Raw genomic sequence first — 12,058 nt, forward strand, 5'->3', positions numbered from 1 at the left:
CTGTCTTCCAAATTTGCTGGCATATAGCATGTATTACCTTGACAGCATCATCTTGCAAGATTTTGAACAGTTCAGCTGGAATGCCGTCATCTCCTGCTGCCTTGTTATTAGCGATGCTTCTCAAGGCCCATTCAACCTCACTCTTCAGGATGTCTGGCTCTAACTCACTGACCACACCATCAAAGCTATCCCTGATATTGTTATACTTCCTATACAGGTCTTCTGTATATTCTTGCCACCTTCTCTTGATCTCTTCTTCTTCTGTTAGGTCCTTGCCATCTTTGTTTTTGATCATACCCATTTTTGCCTGGAATTTACCTCTGATGTTTCTAATTTTCTGGAAGACGTCTCTTGTCCTTCCTATTCTATTGTCTTCTTCCACTTCTGCGCATTGCTTGTTTAAAAATAATTCCTCATCTCTTCTGGCTAACCTCTGGAATTTTGCATTTAATTGGGCATATCTCCCCCATCACTGTTGCCTTTTGCTTTTCTTCTTTCTTGGGCTACTTCTAGTGTCTCAGCAGACAGCCGTTTTGCCTTCTTGGTTTTCTCTTTCTTAGGGATGTATTTTGTTGCTGCCTCCTGAACAATGTTGCGAACTTCTGTCCATAGTTCTTCCGGGACCCTATCTACTAAGTCCAGTCCCTTAAATCTATTCTTCACCTCCACTGCATATTCCTTAGGAATATTAGTGAGCTCATATCTAGGTGATCTGTGGGTCTTCCCTAATCTCTTTAGTCTGATCCTAAATTGTGCAAGAAGAAGTTCGTGATCTGAACTACAGTCAGCTCTGGGTCTTGTTTTTACCGACCGTATTGATGTCCGCCACCTTTGGCTGCAAAGGATGTAGTTAATCTGATTTTGGTGTTGTCCATCTGGGGAAGTCCATGTATAAAGCCGTCTCTTAGGTTGTTGGAAGAGAGTGTTTGTTATGCAGCATGAGTTGTCTTGGCAAAATTCTATCAGCCTATGTCCTGCTTCGTTTTGTTCTCCCAGGCCATGCTTACCTGTAATTCCAGCTGTCATCTGACTGCCCATCTTAGCATTCCAGTCTCCCGTGATGAAAGTAACATCTCTTTTAGGAGTGTTGTCCAGTAGGTGCTGCAGATCCTCATAGAACTGCTCTACTTCAGCTTCTTCAGCATGTGTGGTTGGGGCGTATATTTGGATCACTGTGATGTTAGATGGCTTGCCCTGAATTCGAATTGAGATCATTCTATCGTTTTTTGGATTGTATCCAAGCACTGCTTTAGCCACTTTACTATTAATTATGAAAGCTACTCCATTTCTTCTGTGGTCCTCTTGTCCACAGTAGTAGATCTGGTGGTCATTTGATGTGAAGTAGTAAATAAAACAAACAAACAAATACATAAAAATTACAGCTATTACTACTATTTTAATTAGTGGCCAAATTCCTTAATTTAGTATTAAGCACCATAGGAAACAGGGTTGAGGTTAATTCCTGACGTGAGAATATAATTAATCTGATGTTGTTGTTGTTGTTGTTTATTCGTTTAGTCGCTTCCGACTCTTCGTGACTTCATGGACCAGCCCACGCCAGAGCTTCCTGTCGGTTGTCAACATCCCCAGCTCCCCCAGGGACGAGTCCGTCACCTCTAGAATATCATCCATCCATCTTGCCCTTGGTCGGCCCCTCTTCCTTTTGCCTTCCACTCTCCCTAGCATCAGCATCTTCTCCAGGGTGTCCTGTCTTCTCATTATGTGGCCAAAGTATTTCAGTTTTGCCTTTAATATCATTCCCTCAAGTGAGCAGTCTGGCTTTATTTCCTGGAGGATGGACTGGTTTGATCTTCTTGCAGTCCAAGGCACTCTCAGAATTTTCCTCCAACACCACAGTTCAAAAGCATCGATCTTCCTTCGCTCAGCCTTCCTTATGGTCCAGCTCTCGCAGCCATATGTTACTACAGGGAACACCATTGCTTTAACTATGCGGGCCTTTGTTGTCAGTGTGATGTCTCTGCTCTTAACTATTTTATCGAGATTTGTCATTGCTCTTCTCCCAAGGATTAAGCGTCTTCTGATTTCCTGACTGCAGTCAGCATCTGCAGTAATCTTTGCACCTAGGAATACAAAGTCTTTCACTGCTTCTACATTTTCTCCCTCTATTTGCCAGTTATCAATCAAGCTGGTTGCCATAATCTTGGTTTTTTTGAGGTTTAGCTGCAAGCCAGCTTTTGCACTTTCTTCTTTCACCTTCATCATAAGGCTCCTCAGTTCCTCTTCACTTTCAGCCATCAAAGTGGTATCATCTGCATATCTGAGATTGTTAATGTTTCTTCCAGAGATTTTAACTCCAGCCTTGGATTCCTCAAGACCAGCTTGTCGCATGATGTGTTCTGCATACAAGTTGAATAGGTAGGGTGAGAGTATACAGCCCTGCCGTACTCCTTTCCCAATCTTAAACCAGTCCGTTCCGTGGTCTGTTCTTACTGTTGCTACTTGGTCGTTATACAGATTCTTCAGGAGGCAGACAAGATGACTTGGTATCCCCATACCGCTAGGAACTTGCCACAATTTGTTATGGTCCACACAGTCAAAGGCTTTAGAATAGTCAATAAAACAGAAATAGATGTTTTTCTGAAACTCCCTGGCTTTTTCCATTATCCAGCGGATATTGGCAATTTGGTCTCTAGTTCCTCTGCCTTTTCTAAACCCAGCCTGTACATCTGGCAATTCTCGCTCCATGAACTGCTGAAGTCTACCTTGCAGGATCTTGAGCATTACCTTACTGGCATGTGAAATGAGTGCCACTGTTCGATAGTTTGAACATTCTTTAGTGTTTCCCTTTTTTGGTATGGGGATATAAGTTGATTTTTTCCAATCTGATGGCCATTCTTGTGTTTTCCAAATTTGCTGGCATATAGCATGCATTACCTTGACAGCATCATCTTGCAAGATTTTGAACAGTTCAGCTGGGATGCCGTCTTCTCCTGCTGCCTTGTTATTAGCAATGCTTCTTAAGGCCCACTCAACCTCACTCTTCAGGATGTCTGGCTCTAGCTCCCTGACCACACCGTCAAAGCTATCCCCGATATTGTTATCCTTCCTATACAGGTCTTCTGTATATTCTTGCCACCTTTTCTTGATCTCTTCTTCTTCTGTTAGGTCCTTGCCATCTTTGTTTTTGATCATACCCATTTTTGCCTGGAATTTACCTCCAATGTTTCTAATTTTCTGGAAGAGGTCTCTTGTCCTTCCTATTCTATTGTCTTCTTCCACTTCCGCGCATTGCTTGTTTAAAAATAATTCCTTATCTCTTCTGGCTAACCTCTGGAATTTTGCATTTAATTGGGCATATCTCCCCCTATCGCTGTTGCCTTTTGCTTTCCTTCTTTCTTGGGCTACTTCTAGTGTCTCAGCAGACAGCCATTTTGCCTTCTTGGTTTTCTCTTTCTTTGGGATGTATTTTGTTGCCGCCTCCTGAACAATGCTGCCAACTTCTGTCCAGAGTTCTTCCGGGACCCTATCTACTAAGTCCAGTCCCTTAAATCTATTCTTCACCTCCACTGCATATTCCTGAGGAATATTCGTGAGCTCATATCTAGCTGATCTGTGGGTCTTCCCTAATCTCTTTAGTCTGATCCTAAATTGTGCAAGAAGAAGTTCATGGTCTGAACTACAGTCAGCTCCAGGCCTAGTTTTTACCGACTGTACAGATGTCCGCCACCTTTGGCTGCAAAGGATGTAATCAATCTGATTTCGGTGTTGTCCATCTGGTGAAGTCCATGTGTAAAGCCGTCTCTTAGGTTGTTGGAAGAGAGTGTTTGTTATGCAGAGTGAATTGTCTTGGCAAAATTCTATCAGCCTATGTCCTGCTTCGTTTTGTTCTCCCAGGCCATACTTACCTGTAATTCGAGGTGTCATTTGACTGCCCACCTTAGCATTCCAGTCTCCTGTGATGAAAATAACATCTCTTTTAGGCGTGTTGTCCAGTAGGTGCTGCAGATCCTCATAGAACTGCTCTACTTCAGCTTCTTCAGCATTTGTGGTTGGGGCGTATATTTGGATCACTGTGATGTTAGATGGCTTGCCCTGAATTCGAATTGAGATCATTCTGTCGTTTTTGGGGTTGTATCCAAGCACTGCTTTAGCCACTTTACTATTAATTATGAAGGCTACTCCATTTCTTCTGTGGTCCTCTTGTCCACAGTAGTAGATCTGGTGGTCATTTGATGTGAAGTGGCCCATTCCAGTCCATTTCAGTTCACTGACGCCCAGAATGTCTATCTTTAATCTTGACATCTCACCAATAACTACATCCAATTTGCCCTGGCTCATAGATCTTACATTCCAGGTTCCAATGGTGTGTTGATCCTTAGAACATCGGATTCGCCGTTCACCACCAGCACCGTCGGCCGCTAACCGTCCTTTCGGCTTTGAGCTAGCTGTGTCATCACGTCTGGGGCTAGTTGAGCTCATCCTCTGTTCCTCCCCAGTAGCATTTTGACCATCTTCCGACCTGGGGGTCTCATCTTCCGATGGTATACCGACATATCTCTGGTTGTACTGATCCATTTAGTTTTCCCGGCAAGAATACTGGGGTGGGTTGCCATTACCTTCCCCAGGGATCGCATTTAGTCTGACCTCTCTGTCATGACCTTCCCGTCTTGGGTGGCCCTTCACGGTTTAGCTCATGGCATCATTGAGGTGCTCAAGCTCCAGCACCACGACAAGGTAACGATCCTTTGCGGAGAATTAATCTGATACTCTGCATCATTTGGTTTATAGCCATGATCCTTGAATCGAAGTTTATATTGGCTGCCTTGGGGAAAAAATAATTGCTATACTGTCCTCTTTTGTACAGTGACCTCAAAAGTCTTGCTTTTCTGATATTTCAAGACTTGGATTATGGTATTTTTCCTTTTCCTTAATAGTTTTAGTTCAGTGGAAATTGTAGTTTCAATAAATATATTACATTTGTTTAATACCAGTGATCATTTTAGCCATTTGCAAGCAAATTTCAAAAGCAAATAAAATACCAGTAACAAACGACCAGACAAAGACAATCCAGTTAAAAATGATTAAGTTGTTGGCTAAAAGTCTGGCCACAAAGGAATTTCAGGAGTTTCTTATATCAGTTCCATTTTTTACAGATACCTTGGAAATCTGATTATGTGCCATCAGAGGTCACTGTTGACTCTTACCAACCACAAAGATAGATTTTTTTCCATGATGATCTGTCCCTAACCTGGTCCTTCAGATCTTCCAACAATGCACTCATTGCCACTGTAACTGAGTCCATCTACTTTGCTGCTGCCTTCCTCTTCTCTTTTCTTCCACCTTTCCCAGCATTAGAGCCTTCTCCCATCATCAGTGTCTTTGCATACTGTGTCCAAAGTATGATCATTGGTACCTTGAGAGAGAATTCTGGGTTGATTTGATGACCCATTTGTTTGCTTTCTTGGCTATCCGTGGCATTCTCAAGGGACTCTTCCTACAACAAAGTTCAGAAGCATCATACTCATTCTGTCCAGCTTCTTCAAAGACCAGCTTTCACTTCCATAATGTGTCAAAGGGAATACCATTGTCTGCGCTATTCAGACCTTTGTAGGTATAGACACATCATGGCTGAATATATTTTCCAAGGCCTTCAAGGCTAATCTACCAAGTGCTAGTTGGGAATGTTTCTTGACTGTTTTTTCCTTTACTGTTGATGTTGATCCCAAAAGGCAGAAGCTATGTACCACTCCAATATCTTCATTATCATTTCTAATGCTGGTTATTGTACCTGTTGGCATTAGTTTGGCCTTCTTTATATTTAAATTCTTTTTTTCCACTGTGCTCCTTGACTTTATTACTAGAGCTTGGTTTTGGCTGTCAGAGTAACATCATCAGCATAATGCAGGTTATGGATGTTTCTTCCTCCTGTTTTAAAACCACACTTACCTTCTTCCAATCCAGCTTGCCTTAATATATATTCAGCATAAAGGTGAATAAACAAGGAGATAGTATATAGCCTGTCTCACTCCTTTGCCAACCTGGAAGCAGTCTGTTTTGCCATGTTCTGTCCATACTGTGACTTCCTGACCTTTGTATAGGTTTTGCATGAGGACAATGAGATGATCTGTGACTTCCATTTTTCTAAGCACATTCCACTGCTTAACATGATCAACATGAAGTCCTTTTTATGGTCAATGAAATGCATATTGACTTCGTTTTAGTATTCTTAGTATTCTTTGACTTTCTCAATCATTCAGAGTGCATCAGCAATAATGTCTTTTTTTACATTCATTTTTAACAACTTCTTTAAGTTCCTCTCATTCTCTATCAATGAGGTTAAGGACTTCAAAGCAATTCCTGATGTTCTCCTTGAAAATGGTGGATATATGCTCACGATCATATTGTGGAAACTGATTGGCTTTCTCCTTTGGCATAATTTGGAACTTGCACATGAACAGTTTGTGATCTGTTCCACAGTCTGTGATGCTATAATTCAGTTCCTCCACTTTGTTTTAGCAATAATGTAGTCAATTTTTCTACCTTACTCCATATGGTGATGTCTATGTATTTTATTTATTTATTTATTTATTTATTTATTTATTTATTTATTTCTCAAATTTATCCTACCGCCCATCTCCCCCCAAAGAGGGACTCTGAGCGGTGTACAATAAATTAGTCAATTAAAATTAAAAACAGTAATCCAAAGAAAACATAATAAATACAATAAAATAAAATAAAAGATAAAAATCCAGATGGCTACAAAGATCGTAAATATGAAGGGAGCCATCTAAGGTGCTAGCCATTCCCAAGACTGAATCCCCCTCTCCCTACTCCAGGCACGGCAGCAGAGCCAGGTCTTCAGGGACTTCCAGAAGGTCAGGAGGGATGGGGCTAGCCTGACCTCCAGTGGCAGGATGTTCCAGAGGACAGGTGCCACTGCAGAGAATCTTCTGGACCCCGCCAGATGGAATTCTCTTACAGACAAGGTCCGCAACATGCCCTCTCTGCATGAACGGGTGGGACGGGTTGCTGTATGGGGATGAGACAATCCCTCAGATAACCTGGCCCCATGCCATGTAGGGCTTTAAAGGTGATAACCAACACCTTGAATTGGACCCAGAAGCAAACTGATACCCAGTGCAGCTTGCGCAGCAAAGGTGTTACATGCGCTGATCTTGGGGCACCAAGAATTGCCTACACGGCCGCATTCTGGCCCAGCTGTAGCTTCTGGATACTCTTCAAGGGTAGCCCCATGTAGAGCGCATTGCAGTAGTCTATGTGGTAGATGACCAGGGCATGAGTGACTGTTTGGAGGGCTTCCCGATCCAGGAAGGGGTGTAACTGGCGCACAACATGAAGTTGTGCAAAGGCCCTCCTGGCCACAACTGCCACCTGCTCTTCGAGCAGGAGCCGTGAGTCCAGAAGGATCCCCAAGTTACATACCAGGTCTGTCTGGGGCAGTGCAACCCCATCCAGAATTAAAGATGACTATTTCCCTGATACAGAAGAGCCGTTAACCCACAGCCACTCCATCTTATCAGGGTTCAGCTGAAGCCTGTAGTTCCCCATCCAGACCTCCACAGCCCCCAGGCACCGAGAGAGGGCAGTCACTGCATCACTTACCTCACCTGGGATGGAGATATACAATTGAGTATCATCAGCATATTGATGATACATCATCCTGTGGTGACGGATGATCTCACCCAGTGGTTTCATTTAGATGTTGAATAGGAGAGGAGAGAGAACCGAACCTTGTGGCACCCCACAAAAGAGGGGTAAAGGGTTGGACCTCTCACTTCCTATCACCACTGATTGGGGCCAGCCCTGGAGGAAGGAGGTGAGCCAGTGCAAAACCATGCTGCCCACCTACAACTTCCTGAGCCACCCCAAAAGGATACCATGGTCGATGGTATCAAAATCCACTGAGAGGTCAAGAAGAGCGAGGATGGATGCACTGCCTCCATCCCGCTCCTGCCAGAGATCATCCATAAGTGCGACCAATGCTGTTTCTGTCCCATATCCGGGCCTGAAACCTGACTAAAAGGGGTCTAGACAATCCGTTTCCTCCAGCATCCTCTGGAGCTGCAACGCCACCATCTTCTCAACCACCTTCCCCAAAAAGAGGAGGTGGGAGACAGGACGAAAATTGTCCACAGTAGTGTCCAGGGATGGTTTCCTGAGGGGGTGCACCAGTGCCTCCTTAAAGGCTGCCGGGAACACTCCCAAGAATGTATTGACCATTGCCTGGGCCCAACCACATTTTACCTCCTAGGCTACCTTCACCAGCCAGGAGGGGCATGGGTCTAGTTGACAGGTGGTGGCGTTTACAGTCCGGAGGATCCTGTCCACTTCCTTGGGTCCAACAGGATCAAACTGTTCCCACATAACTGGGTAAGTACGTTCCCTCGGCATCTCAGACTGTGCCTCACGCTTCGAGTCCAACTTAGAATGGATCTGAGCAATTTTGTCCTGCAGATGCTCAGAAAACTCCACACGGCCCTGTAGGTGGGTCACTGGGCCCACCTTCCCCAAAAGGGATCGAGTGATCTTAAACAGGGCCGCCAGATGGCATTCTGCAGAGAAATATTGACGTTTCGCCGCTCTTACCGCCACAAGGTAGGCAATAGCGGCTCTAGCTAGTGTTCGGTCAGATTCAGTCTTTGTCTTCCTCCAGTGGCGCTCCAGATGTCTCTTAAGCCTCTTCAAAACCCTCAACTCCTCCGTAAACCACAGGGAGTGTCGGGTTGGATGGGGCAAGAGAGGCCGCACAGGCGCAATTCCATCCAAGGCCCCAGCCACCTCCCTATTCCAGGCAGCGGCCAGGGCCTCCGCTGGACCATGCAGGAGATTCTCGGGTATAACCCCCAGCTCCCTCTGAAACCCAGCTGAGTCCATCAGTCGCTGGGGGCGGACCAATCGAATGGATCCTGCCTCCCTGTGGAGGGGGGTGGCATAAGAGAATCTCACGGCCACCAGGGTGTGGTCTGACCATGACAATGGGGACAGATCTAACTCTCCCCTCAGATCACATTGCCACTGCTCTGACAAGGAAACCAAGTCTGGAGTGAGGCCACTGTCTCAAGTTGGGTCCTGAATAATTTGGGAGAGGGCCATGGCTGCCATGAACTCCTGAGCTACCTCCAAGGTACACCCCAGGGATGGCAGGTTGAAGTCCCCCAGAACCATAAGCCTGGGGAACTCCACCGCCAGCCCTGAGATGGCCTCCAGCAGCTCAGGCAGGGAGGTTGCCACACAGCAGGGAGGCTGGTACAGCAGCAACACTCCCAACTGTTCTCGGGAACCCAACTTGAAGAACAGGGTCTCACAGCCAGTCACTTGTGGAGCAGTGCCCCTGAAGGCCACCAGAGACTCTTGGATGACAACCACCATCCCACCTCCCCCTGCCCTGGTGTCTCGGCTGGTGCCATACCTGAAAGCTGGCTGGGCACATTTCCAAGTGGGCTACTCCTCCCTCTGTGCCCAGCCAGGTCTCGGTAATACACGTCAGGTCTGCCCCCTCCTCTGTGATCAAACCACATATGAGGGGGGCCTTGTTGTTCAGTGACCTGGCATTAACAAGCAGCAGCCAGAGACCAGGGCCCTCAAGGATCTGATGTCCAGGGCCTGGATATGAACCCGGGGGGCCAGAACATGGCACTGGTAATAAACACTGGGGGCATCTTCCCCGAAACTGGCCTGCCCTCTGGTTCCCATCCTAGCATCCCCGGCCCATCACCACCTCAATGGGGTAACCCGCCCTACAGCCACCAGAGTTTCCAATCCCAGGTGCACACATCCTTCCACACAATCAGTCAGACATGGGATGGCAGGCCCCCCAGCACACCAGCTCCCACTCTCAGCGCTGTTAGGGCCTAACCATCACCTCCACACTGCCTGTGCTCCCCCTCAACCTCTCTCACTGGTCAACAGAGGGCATCTGTATACCAAATAACCAAGTAATCAAAACAGTGTATATAGGCATTGTTTTGGTTATTTGAAGACAGTGTTTGAAAGAAGAAATTGTTAGATTGGCAGAAATTGATAAGTTATTGTCCTTCATTTTGATTTCCTTAAGCCATACAATCAACTACATTTTCCTCCTTAATATTTCCAACATTGGCATTCCAGTCTCCATTGACAAACATCTTATTTGCATGTTCTGTCGATTTCAAATAGAACTTGATCATAAAACCAATCAACCTCCTCTATTTCTGCATCAGTGATTAGAGTGTAAACTTGAATAATTGTCATATTAAAGGGTTGTCCACAAAATCTAATTGATTTTATTTGGTCATTGGTTGCATTGTAGCCAAGTACTATTCTTGCTATATTCTTCTTCTTTCGTATCTAGATCAAACCTTAAGCTGCCAATACGACACCACCTTCTTGGCTTTGTCATTGGCCAAAAACAAGTCATTTTCAGTGCATACTATTGGTAATAATCAGCAGGTCAGCAGGTAGGCCAAATTCTGTATCTCCACATTTACACAGCGTGTTATTAACCATCAGCAATCTCCATTTGAGCATATTAGTTTTACGCTTAGGCACTCCAACCCTCAACCTATTCAGAGTCCTCCAAATAACATAAGGGGGGGTCAAATCCCTCAGCCATATCCTCCTCTGGGACCATTCCTTGGTCAGTGATTTCTCTCCTCCATCTTCCAGTTCAGTTTTGCTCTTGCCTGCCCTCAAGAGTGTTTGTTCTTGCCATGAAACTCTTCCTAGATTTTAGTTGATGAGTTGAGGCTCGTACCCATACAGAAGGTGCTGGGGATAATTCTCTTGTTTTGTTCTCTCAGCATCTGCTACTTCTCTCCTTGATCCTTGTGTAGCCACTGCTGTATCATCTGCGTAGATAAACAGTGATGTGTTGTTGGGAACTGGTTGATCATTTGTATATACATTCTATAATATCGGGGACAGTACGCTCCCTTGTGGCAGTCCATTCTTCTATAACCTCCATCTACTGTTCTTTCCATTCAAACTCACATAAAATCTCCAATTCTTCAATAGACTTCCAATAACCCTAGTGAGCTCACTGTCTCCAGTGAGACTATTTATCTTGCGTAGCAATATCCTATGATTAACGGTATCATACGCTGCAGTTAAGTCAATAAAAGCCACTCCAGAAATCGCCTTTCATTCATAGCCGTCTTCAATATATTGCATAAGATCAAGTATTTGGCCACAGCGTGACCTCCCCAGTCTGAAACCTGCTTGCTCCTTCATGATTTTTCTACCAATAATATCTACAATTCAGTTAAGGATCATCCATTCCAACACCCTGCAAACATGGCAAAGGAGTGACACTGGTCCATAATCTTTCCGGTCATCTGGGTCTTTACCAGGTTTCAGTAAAGTGGCAACTCTAGCCCACCTCCACTGTTTGGGGATCTTAAACATATCAATACAATTGAATTGCTATATTCTTTCTAGCTATAAAAGCAACACTATTCCTTTTCATGTCCTGTGTAGTAAACAGTGTGATCTTATGACTGAAAGTGTCCAATCCTGTTCCATCTCAGCTCACTGGTGCCTCAGAAGTTAACATGTAATAATTTCATCTTTCACTGTGTTGCGCTTTCCCATGTTCTTGCTTCTTATATTCCACAGAAATTTGATACTGGATTTATACTTGAATGTCTATGGAAGTTGTAGAGAAAATAAACGGGTTTGTCTAGATTGACTCATCCATAGAGGCAAACTAGAGGTCACTTCTTGGGAAGTCTGATATAGTTGTGTGTGTGTGTGTGTGTGTGTATTTTAACAACTCCTAAGCCATTTGGTATTTCCTACATTCTACAGGAAGTTAACAAGATGCTCTTGAATTCTGCTGGCAGTCCAAAACTTCAGCTTCATCGTAATTGGAAATAGTAAACATCAGTATTAAAAATGAGAAAACTATTATCTCAACCAACTATGGAACAGTTAATGTGGAGCTATTAGCTGATTATTATATGCTTGCAGTTGCATTACAAAACACTTCAATTTTCAAATGAGATCAACAACAGTCCATTGGGAATGGACAGCCTAGATATGTTATAAAAATAAACACATTTTAAGAATGTATAATTATTTCCATTTTTAAATTTATTGT

Source organism: Candoia aspera, chromosome 1, assembly GCF_035149785.1.
Source record: "Candoia aspera isolate rCanAsp1 chromosome 1, rCanAsp1.hap2, whole genome shotgun sequence".
Classification (NCBI taxonomy): Eukaryota; Metazoa; Chordata; class Lepidosauria; order Squamata; family Boidae; genus Candoia; species Candoia aspera.